The following is a 14,466-nucleotide window of genomic DNA, read 5'->3' as shown; positions in this document are numbered from 1 at the left end:
GACGTACGGCGTATATAATATATACATATATATATACACTCGACAGCTTTTCCTTTACCCCCGATCCCCTCCGTGTGGGGCGGGTGTTTAAGCCAAAGCGCAAATATACCTACACGCAGGTAAATAAATTCAGCCGGGGCGGCTTAAAACTACACGTATACGCGTAATACACATAGGCGGTACGTGCGCTTCGAAAGCTCTCGCTTAAATACTCGAATGCAAACGCATGGATGAAAACAAAAGAGCACGTCTGCAGAGAGGAAGCACCGCAACCGAGTTTATGCTTTTCCTTTGTTTTGTAATTAATCTTACCAATGATGGAAGGCCGTGCGAATGTAAAGTATACACACACACACCAGGGCAACGGTTGAGTAGTTGACTCAGGCATCATATATAGGCTTTTTTTCTTCGTTTGCGGGTGTGTCCAAAATTCGCGCTGAGTTGAGCGTTTGTCGACGTCACACTCGGGTAGGGAAAACTTTCCCCTTTGCCACTCCCAAAAGAGCCGGGAATGTTTTTTTATTTTTTTCCCGCTTTGCGTATACCTGTGTAATATTTGAACATACTTCCTGCATATAGTAGCTAATACGTGTGTTTCCTTATTAGGTAAACCATGAAAAGAAAGGTCAGCAATGTTGCAGTACTTTTATGCGTCTGATACACAAATACACATTGAATCAAAAGGGAAAAACCTGAATAATCCACGATTCCTGACCATTTTCGCATCTCGTGTGGCACATTGTAGTTGCTTTTTAGTAAGAGGTTGCGGGTCTTTTTGACAAACGTATGGTGCACATCAATATTTCTTTGATAGACTGTGAAGTTGTATTGCACCAGTTATAGGGTGGGGTTGTGCACCTCGAGGGTTGTCCGCCTGTCCGTTATGCCTGTATGTTAGCGTGACTATGTGAAGATGACAAGCGAGACTCTCCTCTTATACGCTAGACTCCCTTTCGGTGACGCGGCGGTGACGACTGTATAGCAAGTGTACATATACATGTACAACAGGGTGACAACGACTTTGGGGGGTGAGTTATCTTTTTTCGTTCGCGCGAACACTTTTGTTAATATCACTAAGGTCAGCAAGAGATTGTTACGTTATTTTGCTTGTTTGCTATGGTAAATTATTCACGAAAGAGCTTAGATTGGAAGTTACTGGGTTGTTTCGAGAGCAATTACGTGTGTCACGGAGCTCGAGTTATTTTCTCTAAGCTTCGCAAAGTACTCTCGCCGGTGTTCATATACATACCAAAGATTATGCCGAATTTGGTATTCCTATTAAATTTGCATGCACATGACATAGATACTATGAATATTAAATACATATCAGACTTGTACATATCTTTCGGTATTGCAAAAGTACACTTGTCTCATGGCGTATATAATTTTTCACCTGGCAAAAATTGATCGTCCATGCGAGTCTGTGGTGGAATCTTTCAGTTGAACTTTAAAAGAGATTCGAGCGAGTCATACGCTGCCACCTTTTTACCGAACCATTGGGGATTACACGAGGAAGCAAAACTAGTATGAACGAATCTATTAAAATATTATTATATCACACAATTATTTATCATAATTTATTTACAACCTTATTAAAAATAAAGTTCATATTGTACGAAAAAGTGTCACAACTCGAAGCTAAAATTGTGCTCCGAGGTAGTTTGACAACAATTTTTTTCACCAATGTAATTTTGAATTTAATATGTATTGAAACATTGATAATAGTTAAAGCTAACGAGTCCATATCCCGGATAAAATGATTAAAACAAACTTACCGGAGAACAATGATACTCACGGCCCCGGAAAACCTTTTAATCTTGGTAAATCCTGTTTTTACACATCAAATTGCCAAATCACGGCAAATCCTCCCCTGTGACCCCTCGGTCCCTGCCATCAGTTCTCCACGTCAAATCCCATTCGGCTAATAGCCAATGACGACGACGACTCTAATCGCCCTAATCCCGCAGCACAGCATCAGCCTCGCTTTCTCCCCTTCACCCCTGTACAAGCAGCAATCGTCCCGGTGAGAAAATCAAGCGTACCCCCCCCCCCACCCCCGTTCGTCTATAAACGCATACGTACGTACATGCGCTGCAGGACTATTCACTTGGCTCGTAACGCCTCGTATAATACGTTATTATCGGGCGTGACGTTCCACGATTATACGTCGAGCTGCCGTATGTAGCTCGTTGCAGTTGCGCCCGATTATATCGTCTCGTGTACACATACATATTTATAAGCGTGGTGTACATGTATATGTGTGTACTAAGGTCGACCTCGTACGCGATTAGCCTTCCATGGGCTTTGGAAGTGCTTGGGGTAACCCTTTCCTCACATCCCCGCTAATTGAGCGATCGTGACCATATACGTGTACGACGACGCGCGATGCGAACGCAAGTGCGTGGATATAATATACGGGGGTCGAGGGTGGAAGTTGTTGGGCGCAGCATCAGGAGTATGAATACGTATACGCGCCGGCGGCTTGTGCGTCTCTCGGGGGAGGAAATGTTGGGCGCGCGTAGCGCTCGTGTATACGTCAAGTGTGTATGCCTCTCTTGGGGTCGCATTGCAATCTCTGTTTTCTTCTTTCGGGGGGAGGGGGGGTATAGGGGTTCTGAAGGTGGCGCTGGATGTGATTGACGTTTTACGCCGGAGTGGACGCGTGTAAACGAGGGGGCGTGACTTTGTAATTGTTTGAGGAAGAATGCGTGTTTTTGAAGTAGAGGCGACGTAACGGAGGGGCTCTTTCTTTTTGAATTCGTTATAGATGGGCGCCTCTTGGACACCGTCTCGTTATCTGTACGGTTTTTTTTTAAAGGGTGTTTTAACGAGAAAAAATAATTGATGATTTGTTGGGGAAGATTTTTTTTTTTTTTTTGGGATAATGACTTTTATCAAGATTTTTTTTGAGTATCATCTAACTTTATCTTTAGTTTACATTGGTCGATACTGTTGACTGTTTTTCTTTTGTTTTTTTCAACAACGAAATTTAATTTAGTTGATATTAGTAATGTTTGTTGTTACTACCTCATTTTACAAACATAAGATTATCTGCGAAGTAATTTGATCTCAAATATACAATGTCAAGTGTGCTGCTTTTGACGTGAGTTATTTGCCAAATGCCGTAAATCTGGGCTTTCGGATGTAGTACTTGTTCCGAGATTTATTAGCAAAGTGTGCCGTTCTTGGATCATAGATTTTAATGGATTTTTTTTCAATACTAAGACGAAATGAAAAAATTTATCAGATCTCAGGTGAAGCAAAGCCAAAGATATCCTGCGGTACAGTAGATACAGATAAGGTAAACAAAATTTTTCTACGTTGTCACTGATAACCTACCTTTCATATGCACATTGAAATCCAGACATATTTTAATGCAAAAACAATGCTTGATTACATTAACAAATTTATTATAAAAAGTTATCTGGAGTGATAAAGAAAAATCTGATAAACACAATGATAGTCTGCCTTCACCACCACCTTGAGTTTCCCTGTACCTCAACATGCGAGAATGATCTAAATTGCAGCAATGGTTGAGAGAAGTTATATAAAATAAATAAATAACAGGAGGTTAGTAACATTTTTCAATGATTAAATTTTTTTTTATTGTCGATTGCAAAGTCTTGGAATCTTATTCTTATCAAATAAAAACATAGAATCCACCTCCACTTTGGTGTTGAGTTTCCATAGGAATCATCAAAATTATCCCTCCGTCCAACCCCCTCAACAAAACGCGAACCCCTTCTCCTTTTCCCGAACAATTTTCTTCCTTGGAAAAAAAAAAAAAAAAAATCATCCTCAACGCCAAGCATCTCGCTATAATGAGCTCGGATCAGCTTGCCCGTTCCCCGTATTTCTTCTTACACCGCCAAAGAGAAGCTAAGGGGCGTCCCACCTTCCGCGATGAATCAAGTCGAACGAGCTCGAAGCCGCGCGCAATCACTGCCGCTAGTCGGAAAATCGACGAAAGGCCGCTATGTCTCGGGACGAAGGGAGGGCTCTGATTGAATCATGCGCGAGCGAGCGTGCACGGCTGTGTTGCATTCGTACAGTGTGACAAGTGGTTGTTGTTGCTTTTCTATCTAATTCTTTTGTGTATCCTCATCAGCGGATGATCCGGAATTCCCACAAAGGGAGACAAGTTATAGTACAATTGGGTATACTGATTTTCTTGCTGCTATTCGTAAAGTCTGCGTAGAATTATCGGTCGTAAAATATAACGCGTGAATTAATTCGAGTTTCGGTATAAACTCAGCCATGGGATTAATTAACCTTGCAGCCACAATGCAGGTACACGAGCGCAATAATTTACGACAGAGTAAAATAATTGCTCTTGGAGCTATATGGTGGTACATATCCTAAGCACCAATTACGCGCTTATCCAACAAATGCAAACTTTCCACTGATCGGCCAAACTATTTCAGATAGAGTTACTTGCTAGTTCCTCTATCCATCGTAATTTTCCAAAGTTATACCGTATCCTGTGTTCAGCGAAGTTCAGTGTGCATATATAATTATATATACGGTCTATAGTATTAAAAAAAATGGCGCGATCTTTTAAAATACTTACACTTTGGCTGGCTCAAATTTCGTAGAGCAGCTAAATATTCGATTGTATCTTTCGCGATGATGTTACAGGACGGAGTAATTTTCGTAACATCTCAAAACCGTTGTTTTCTTTCCCAAGTAAAAAAAAATCTCTTCAAGCCCACCAATGACGGGGCTCTCGAATCATCCGCCAGATTAAACGTAATATAATACACGTACCTCGGCGTATACACGAGCGGAGTATCGGGCGTGCTTTGGAATACGCGTCGAGGCTTATGTTTCCTCTAAACGTCACTCCCAGTCCTCCACCTCCTACCGCTGCATCCTCGAGCCGACATCTTCACCTTCGATGCGAGCGTTGTTGCCACGCGTTATAGAACAATACCTATACTTCTCTCGCCCATATCCCTGTTCAAGTGGGCTTCCCTGCCACACCACCCAATATTCACCTTGTAGCGACAATAATTTTCAGGACTCGCTCGCAATGTAACGTAACGTGTTTCGTTAAGTAATTTTTGCTCGTTTCAACCTTGAAACCTCCAGCACGTATATACCTGAAGGAAACAGAGTGTCCCGGGTAGAGAGCAGTGTATATAGGCGGCGTGCAGGTGGAGCCGTTTAAATTCATTCGGCCCTTGTGTAATCGTGCCCGTCGCCTGGCCGCGACGGCACTGCATTATACGAGGGTTGAAGCGCGCCGGGGTTACAAGGGGCTCGTAATAAGTTTCCGTCAAAAGTGAAAATCCGCCGGTGCAGGGGGTGGTATGAATATTTGACGAGCCGGGATACGGTATATTGCGGCGGTGCCCACGAGGGGGATTTTCGTCCTTCGAGATTAAATTTTTCATACTCGGCTGCTGTCACGATTTTCCCGCGACTTATTACGGCCATTTATTCTTGGGAGTGGAAGCCAAGACGTTTGGGGACTGTTTATGAATTTTTTGGGGGCGGGCGGACGACTTGGCGAGGACTCGCTCGTGTAAACTTTTTCTTCTTGCTTTTTTTTTTTTTTTTTTTTTTTTTCCTCTCCTCGTGGAGGCAGTGCGAGGGAGAGTCGTTGGCAGCTTAGGGGTATTGAATTGATTTCGTTGAGTCGTGTATGCGTGGTGCTGGAGTTTTTTGGTGAGAAAAAAAAAAAAAAAAATTGCCACCACGAGTTTTTAGGACATTTTTGGTTTTGATAATTTTTTTAACACAACATTGGAAAATCCAGAAAACTCTAGCATCTCCTCGAATACATGTTCGTTCGATTGAATCGAAATGCAAATTGAAACATTTGCCTCGCACATCATCTCCGAGAGAATCCTCTCATCAGATGGTATACGATGGGATGCGCATGGCCGAGATTTCGTTTGAATTAAATCCACCTTCATCTCGATCCCTTGCAGTTAATGTATGATGAGCTTACCATTCGATAAACTCGATATTTATACGCCTCTGCGTTTATTGACCGGCGTTATACGTGCCCAAGATATATTATACACCAAGACGTATATACGTATACCTACGAGCGATCGGAGGCAGAGAGATGTAGACTCTGGACTCGGGGTGTAACAATGAACGCTATCAGCTAACCTATGGGTTCGTGTAATTATGAGATTTCGATAAGGCGAGTAGGTACACACACATCGTCCTGGGGCCTCCTTTTGCAATGTTACTACGTCAGCAGATGGGGAGATGCAAACAAAAGGGCTTGCTGTAAAATTAGTGTCTGCTGGAGCTACTGCTGATACATCAAGGGGCTTTTCATCATAAAGCTCGTGGTTGGTTCTTTGTTTTTTTTTTTTTTTCAACATTTTTTAATATTTTTGGTTATAGGCGTTTCAATTGGGCTTAGAGTATTTATTATTTATGTAGGCTACGATCCTTTAAAGTATATTAGGAAAGAAAAAGATACTTTAGACCACCTTAATAGACAATTAGTTTTCAAGAACAGAGCTAATATTTCCATTAAGTGCTACTCATTACTTTCATCAAAGGATTTTTTTTATCCTATCCGTCTAAATAGTGAGTTTTGTTTAAGTTTATTTTAATTGGGTCATCGGGGGGTATTATAATTTAATTGAGTTCTTTTTTCTTCAAGTAGCAGTATAAATTCAATATAAATATTCACTCGTACCATTCCAGATAAATTGCATACATATTAAAAGTGGTGGATATTGGTGGTGCAATTTACATCGAAGTGGTACTTCACCTGTAAATAATACTTCAACCGTCACTTGGAAACTTGTTATGGACACTGTATCGAAAAAAATTAACTTTTTACTTGATTTTTTCTGACTTTATGTTAAACTAACCATATGTTATGACTTTTCTGATGGTATTACAAAAATTATGTGGTATTATTTTTTATTGAAAGACAAAAAAATTAAGTCCTGTGTGTAATATAATTATCATAAAGTCCCCTGCGGTAGCTGAGCTCTTTCTCGTTTTTGAAAGATTTTTTTGAAAACAAGTTTTCTATAGTTCTTTCGGCTCAATGGACACGACAATGGAAAGACTACATTAAAGCTGATAGCTTCAGCTGAATAAGCCACGTGGTGGAAGGGGATTTTTGAAAATGTCGAAAATTGAGCTGCGTTATAAATGGAAAGTCCTTAAGGGTCGAGGTACTATGTGGGAGCGAAAATACTTTTTTTATACTTGTAAATCAAAAATTATTTCACTTGATAGTACGGGGAGGTAATAGACGTTTGGATATTGTGGTATCAAATGAACTTGGAAGCGTTAACATTCGCTCGTATGATGAGAATTTGCTAGTCTGAGCTGTTTTTATTATTTTACCATTCATCTGGTGACGTACGAAACATTTCAACCAAAGAGACGATCATTTGTATAGAAATTATTAGAACAATTAAAAAAAGTAATCGCATTTTTCAGCTTTTATTATCTATCTATGTCCTTTTCTTTTTCATTCATCCGTGAGACGCATAAATCGTTTGCGAGTTTATTGTGCATTGGACTTGTTTTGGTTCTGCTGTTGGCTTAATCGATAGTTAAATTTTATGGCTTGGGGACCCTTGCGCATTTTTTCTCTATTCCTTTGTTTCTGAAGGTTCGCAGAAAACTTCCTTTTGTCCACCCGGGAAACGTGATTAATCATTTCACCGTCCAGTGGTCGTTTAAAGGTTCATCGAATAATACACCGTGAAAACTGTACAGTGAACGAAAGCACAAAAACTTTTCATTATTTCATAAATTTTAAGCAATTTTTTTTGAGCAACATAAAATATGTTTGCATTGTTTCTGGATTGAATGGCTACCTTCATTAAATTTGGTTGTCCGAAATGTTAAAAATTAATACCGAATAACTATATTCCCAAAATTTAATTATGCAAAGTAGCTTGATAGCGTTACACACGAGTATATTATGGCTACGAAATTTGTTTCATTTGATTCTTAATCTGCATTAATATTGTTAACAAGTTCAACAAATGTAATACTATTCAATTAATTTTCTAAAGTGATGTTTAATTTTGTTGATTAGCAAGCCAGCCGAGTATGGCTTCAATCTTTAAAACTTAGTTCTTGAAAATTTTATCATAAAATCAACCCTCAGAATAATAATATTAGATTTTTTTCAACAACTCAACATGTGAATATGAATAATTAAGTGAATCAATAAACATTTTCAGTAAAAAACCGATTTTTTGCCTCAAACCAAGCTGAATCAGTTGAAAAATTTAATTTTCTAAATCACATTTTAACGATTCACATTAGTAAGTTCAAAGGGTAAACTAACATAACGTTATAACGCCCCCAAGAAGATCAGCAGATAAAATACGAAATTCAAGTATATCGTTTCACTTTCAGACACGTAGATTCCCTGCATCAATACTCAAACAAAGCGTGTTCACATTCGCAGTACTTACATACCTCACACGTACACTCGCAAGTATCCCATCTACGCTTCTCCACCTCCATCCTTTACTCCCCTTAGGACGCACATGCTTTACATAACCGATCAAGCTGTTTACTCACCTATTTCGCATTATCTTGCCGTATTTACTCTGGATTTTGTCTCACTCGCACCCCCCCCCTATACCTCCCACTGTCAGTGCATAGTTCATGAGTACATACATGCGTACGTGTATATACATCCGCTACGTGTACAGGCAACTGGTGCGCAGCTCATTCGATTAAAGCTGCGTTGCTTAAGCGGCTTTTGTTACGAGTCTGCATGTGTACATGCCCGCGTGTGTTGTTCGAATGCCAATGTGTGTATATTTATGTTCCTCACTCTCATAGACTTTGTGTGCATGACACCCGAAGGCAAACAAACTCCGAGGACCTTTGATATGCAAAAGTATGGGAGGAGTACAGGGTTTCTTTTCTTTTTTTTTCTCATTTTATTTTTTCTCCCTCGCGTTCGACACAACAGTAATGAAACTTTTTTTAATCATTATCTCCACAAAGTTTGAGCTGTGTTGGCCATGTTGTGTATAATCTCGAGCGTTTGCTCAACATGTTTAACAATTTATTTTGTTTTTTTTGTTGTTGCCTATATACACGATCACGTACAATCATTTCAATATTTTATGAGAAACTATAGAACTTTTTATGAGACAAATTAGGTCATTACATTTACTGATTTGAAAACACCTCGAAAAGTTTAATTTGATCATTTTGATGTTATATATATTTCTTAAGGATACTGATTATATCGATCACGTTAAACATGGAAACATAGCTTTGGAGTTCAGGTATGGGTGGATGGTCAACTTTGAAAATATTTGTAATACAAGTCATTATGAAGCATTAAAACTGTTTACAAATGCTCGATCAAAAATAAGTCATGTTAAATATGTTTTTTACCGTCTGTACCTATGTGTATTATGTAAACACGATGACGAAGGCTCTTTTTTACTCAAGTGTCATGGGTATGGAAAAACATTTTTATGAACGCAGGAAACTCTGTATTTTCCATTTCTGATGTTCGATGTTGAAGCTGTTATATTTACCTAATCAAATATTAAACGTTATTTATTTTTGCATTTCTTAAAAAAAAAAAAAAAAAAAAAAAAAAAAAAAAAAAAAAAAAAAAAAAAAAAAAAAAATTGGACAAAGTTACCTTGCACAATGTAAAGAAATATACATAAAATCTTTGAAAGAAGACAAATGAACTTTTGTTATGAAAGTGATACAATATTTTAGTTCCCAAATAAGTCAAATAGTGTCGTATATTACAAATAGATAAGGCATCTAGTAGTAAGTTTCTCTTTTTAATATGACGGTGTATACGTCATAAATAAATTTAATTCTGCGTTACAATCGAGTTTCTCTTCTCAAAGAATATCTCAAGAAAATAATTTTTTATTAATTCTTAAAAAATCCATAGTTGTATAATTAGAGTATTCTTTTCAGTATTTTTTATTTAATTCAATCGTAACCAGAGTACAAATATATATATACAGAGCAAACGAACATACAATTTTTCCTGCAATCCTGCAGAGGTATGTATAAACACCTGTTTGTAGTTTATTGGCTTTAACATCGAATAATTACAAAGTTTTGCAATCAAACCAATAGTAGGACTAATATTTAAAATTTTATACTTTCACTCATTTTAGTTCATGAAACAGCTAACCTTTTTCACATTCACTGAAATAATAGTTTGTAACACGTCACGATTTCAGTTGGACTTGATTTTTTAAGGTATTTCAGAACGTGATGTATGGGCGTTTTTTTCAGTTCCATAGAGAGTCCAATTAAATATTAAAATATTTAGTCATTTATCTCGACATTATGTATTTTACACGATCCTTACAGTTCGAGTCAAGTTTTCATTTTGTTGATGTGAAGTCTGTCGATTATTAGTAATAATTACAAACACGTTTTGCAGTGTCGACTTATTTTTAACTATATCCAGAAAAAATAACAAACTGAAAGTAAAAAATTTTTTTTTTTTAGATTATCCAACTAATTTAAATCTAAAGATAGGTAAAAATATTTGATAAATAATCGATTTCCGGTCACAGGATCTGTACAATGAAAATACCTCCATCATTAATTGAACGGAAAATCCGTTACAAATCATCATCTGTTGAAGTAGCTTACTAGTAAATTAACAATTTTTACGCGTTAACACAAACGAAAGCTCTCATTATCATGTAATTAACACTATCAGTTCACAAACTATACAATAAAAATATATCTTTATCACATATTGGGCCATGTTTGACATATTATTATCAATGAGTAACACTTAAAATAAGTTAGTATAGTCGATATTTCTAACCCGATTTTCAATAATCAGTGCGTGCATGCGTCTCTTTGATTCATGACACACGTAAGCAGTTGTCGTCAAACATAATCTTGTGTACGAATTAAAATACGAAGCAACGCCTATACTGCGCAGTTGTACATAAACAGCACACGTTTGGACAAGACAAGATTGAGCTTGAGTCTGTAGCTTACAACTTCCAGAATATAATAAGGTATGTATATTGTGAGATGTAGTTTACTTGGAGTATTTTATGCTGTGATTTTCTAAAATAATAAGACAAGTCTTACTAAGTTACAATGTTATGAAAACCAAACCGTTTGTAGATTTGTGACTGAGTGTTATTATTATGAAAAATATTTCACTATGCACCACAGTAATATTGGAAACAACATTTTTATATTACAAAACATTCGTGCTTCGTTTGACATAAACATTTATATTATCAGATTTAAGTAACATATTGTTAATCGTTCTAAAATGTAACTATTTATAAATTGTTTGGTGCAGTTTATACCATCTGTACACGAGAGCTTTGAGGAAAATAACTAATTGACACCTCATTTTCTAGCCACCAAAAGAAGAAACAACTTTTTCCACAAGCTGTCCACGTCTTTATAGATAACAGGACATTAATCGCTAGGATAAATATTCAGTAATAACAGCAGAGCCAACAAGAGGTCCCAGCTGGTTTAACTTTTTTGAGAAATGTCCCACACGAATAATATGTCCAAAGTCGTCAAGCGGGGGATTAACGCTGCGAACAAAAGACGTTACCGCTGTGTCTTGTGTTCGCACCCCTACGTCCGGAACGATGACATTCAAAAGAACATGAACCCTAAATACAATTACCTTTGTAACACGTGTTTGACGGCTGCCGTCCAAATGATCAAAGGAAAATCCAAATCGAACAACAATCATCGATGCACCGTGTGCTTCTACACTTTTAGTCGAAGCTGTGATCTTGAGCGCCACATGAGCTCCAAGCACACCCATCTCTGCACGTCGTGCTCGCTAATTTTCACAACGAGAGCTGATCTTACGAGTCACATGAACTCACAGCACATCCATTCCTGCACCAGGTGCTCGAAAACTTTCGAGACAATCGGCGATCTTACCAAGCACATGGACTTCCAGCATATGTTTGGTGACTTTGCAAGGAACATTCGAAAGCGTCTGTTTTCAAAAGGTTTTTAGTCGATAAATCCACAGTTTGGAGAGGTTAATGGCTTCGAGGTCCCGGTAAAAACTCCAATGTTATATTTAGACAATTTTACGAACGTTGCACACATTCAAGGTTAAGTCAGAGGTTTTAAATTACCGTAATTACTTTTCAGTTATTTTTAATCCAGAGTTGAATTGAAATGACAAATGAAACCTGCGATTCGACGACCACGCCAGGAATACATATCCAATCACTTGAGTTTCAAGACAAGACTTTGGAAACCACGAGACTTCCACTGACTTCCGATGATTTTAAAAGACTCTGGAAGTCAGTTATCACAGACTTTGAGGATTTATTACAAGCCTTTCATTAACAGCTTATTCGTGTAAACACAATGATGCAATGTGACAAGTGTGGTTGCACACATTTGTTGAAAAATAAAAGTTTTATACACGAATGCTAATGGATTTTATTTTTTATGTACATACTCTACCATTTGAAATATTAATTTTTTTTTTTTTTTATATACATTTTTGGAAAAATCTCTACCCTCCGTTATCACTTAACATTTCATCTTTTGCTAGCGGACTGAGGTATCAACCACCGCGCTAAAAGCTACTTTTAATCACAATATGGTCGCCATTAGAGCGTACAGTCCCAATCCACACCCTTTGTTCTTCTCCATCCGCAAAATGAAGAAATCTCGAGAGAAGAGAGATAAATGAACGAAAGTAACTCGAAGATGGAGCATACACACTTGAATGCAAAACGCATATAAAAAAGAAAAAGTCTCGTGCAACGATTTGTCATCCTTTACGACTTACGGATACCCCTTTACGACGGCGCCATGCACTATATGTTTCATGAACAAGTAAGGGTGGGTACGTATACATATACCATAAGCGCCTGCTCTCTTTCGTCGAAGGAATCAAAGTGCGCATAAAGTTGACGCCTCGCTGCTTTTCTCGTCATTCCTCTCTTTTCCTTCCTTTCGACTGCCCGTGGCACATCGTACACTCTAACTTCGCACAAAAGCCGCGCGTATTTTTGCACACGCGTGTCAATCGCGAGCAAAAAAGAGGGGCTGCAGTTTGCGTGAAAATTAATGACGGGCTATCGGAGTTGAGGCGCGAGAAATGAGCTTGTTTTTTTTTTTTTTTTTTTCGCAAAAGTTCGCGCGGAAGCCTCTTTGTTGCCACCGTCAAAGTTCTTGGACTTTGCCCTCTTCTGGCTCTGTGTACGCAGGGACTCTCTCGGTGCGATTTATTTTTCCGAAGAATAATCGGATCCCCACATCGTAAGCACGATTTATGTCCCCCAGAGAAGACGGAAAAGCCCGACTTTGCTCGCCGGGAGAGAGAGAAAGAGGAATGAGGAATTTTCATCCGCGGCCTCGAGTACGAGAGTTTTCGACGTTTTTCGAGATTGCCGTGGATGGCTGTTACCGTGATTTTGGGAGGTTTAATTGCTTCTTTGCCACGCGATGATGCGGACTCCTCGACAATTCTCATTTGCGTTTCGGGTACAGAGGAAATTAAGTACTGCCGAAAATGCGTGCGTGGGTTGCTTTTGTACCAACTGAGCCACTGGTTTTGATTAAAACTTTGGCTAAGTGGTGAATATTTGACATTTGATTGCACGTGGTAACGTTGCCGCGAAAGAGACGAATCCAGAGCACACAGCGGTACAAGCGTCGTGGTAAAAGTGGTGGGAAATTATAGGAACGCCTGGCGCTTCATTGTACAGCAGTTACGTAATTAAATGCTTTCCCGACTCTCTATACTGCCTCCCTCTATCTCTTTCGTTTTCTCCATTTTCGCTTTGCAAAGCCCATCTCCGGCTTACGCAGTTAAATTTACATCCTCGGTGTTTCGAACATTCCGTGTAATTCGGGTATCGAGTATATCTAATTTTTATTATTGTTATTAAAGTTATTATTAGTTGGTATTATTATTATTATTAGTATATAATAATTTTTATTATTTAAATCTTTACTAATATATACTGTATTGTCGAGTGTTTCAAATTATATCACAAAAGTTGGTGCACAATAATATAAGAAATCTGGGACACGCGGCTATTCAGACATAGTATTTATACGGAGGCACAGTAACTTATTTTTAATTGAAGTACCGTAAAGTAATAGAGAAATTTTTTTTATTTCAACAATAACAATAATATGTATTCTTTTCTGAACTTATGAAAAAGTTTGACAGATTTAGTTAGAAACTAGTATCGTTAGAGTTAAAAGCTTCGAAATATATTTATATGATATAATTAAGGAGCTTTATACCTTTAACGAATGCAGTAATGATAAAATAAACTTTTCTGTATTGACTTTCAAGAAAAAAAAATACGTTTTAATTAATAGGGCACAATGAATACAAATATCACTAAGAGAAAGCTTATAAGGTTCCAAAGAATGAAAACTACATTCAAATAAAAAGAAAGTGTTTTTTGTCAACAAAACAATATACTCTGATATTTGACAATTTATCACAATCCACTTCACGGCATATGCAATTTCAAT

General features: G+C 37.9%; 1 long non-coding RNA gene across 1 annotated transcript; it reads left to right on the top strand.

Annotated features, from left to right (window-relative positions):
- Positions 1–10,868: 10,868 nt before the first annotated feature.
- On the top strand, positions 10,869–12,393 carry LOC106646269 (uncharacterized). Its single transcript, XR_016293054.1, has 3 exons — positions 10,869–10,985; positions 11,343–12,013; positions 12,109–12,393. It is a non-coding gene; the product is annotated as an uncharacterized LOC106646269 (long non-coding RNA).
- The last annotated feature ends 2,073 nt before the right edge of the window (positions 12,394–14,466 follow it).

This window comes from Copidosoma floridanum, unplaced genomic scaffold (genome assembly GCF_036245765.1).
Source record: "Copidosoma floridanum isolate Cflo_tuat_1 unplaced genomic scaffold, Cflo_Japanese_pri ptg000001l, whole genome shotgun sequence".
Lineage (NCBI taxonomy): Eukaryota > Metazoa > Arthropoda > Insecta > Hymenoptera > Encyrtidae > Copidosoma > Copidosoma floridanum.
The sequence above is the reverse complement of the archived record's forward strand: the minus strand, read 5'-3'. Positions and strand labels throughout refer to the sequence as shown.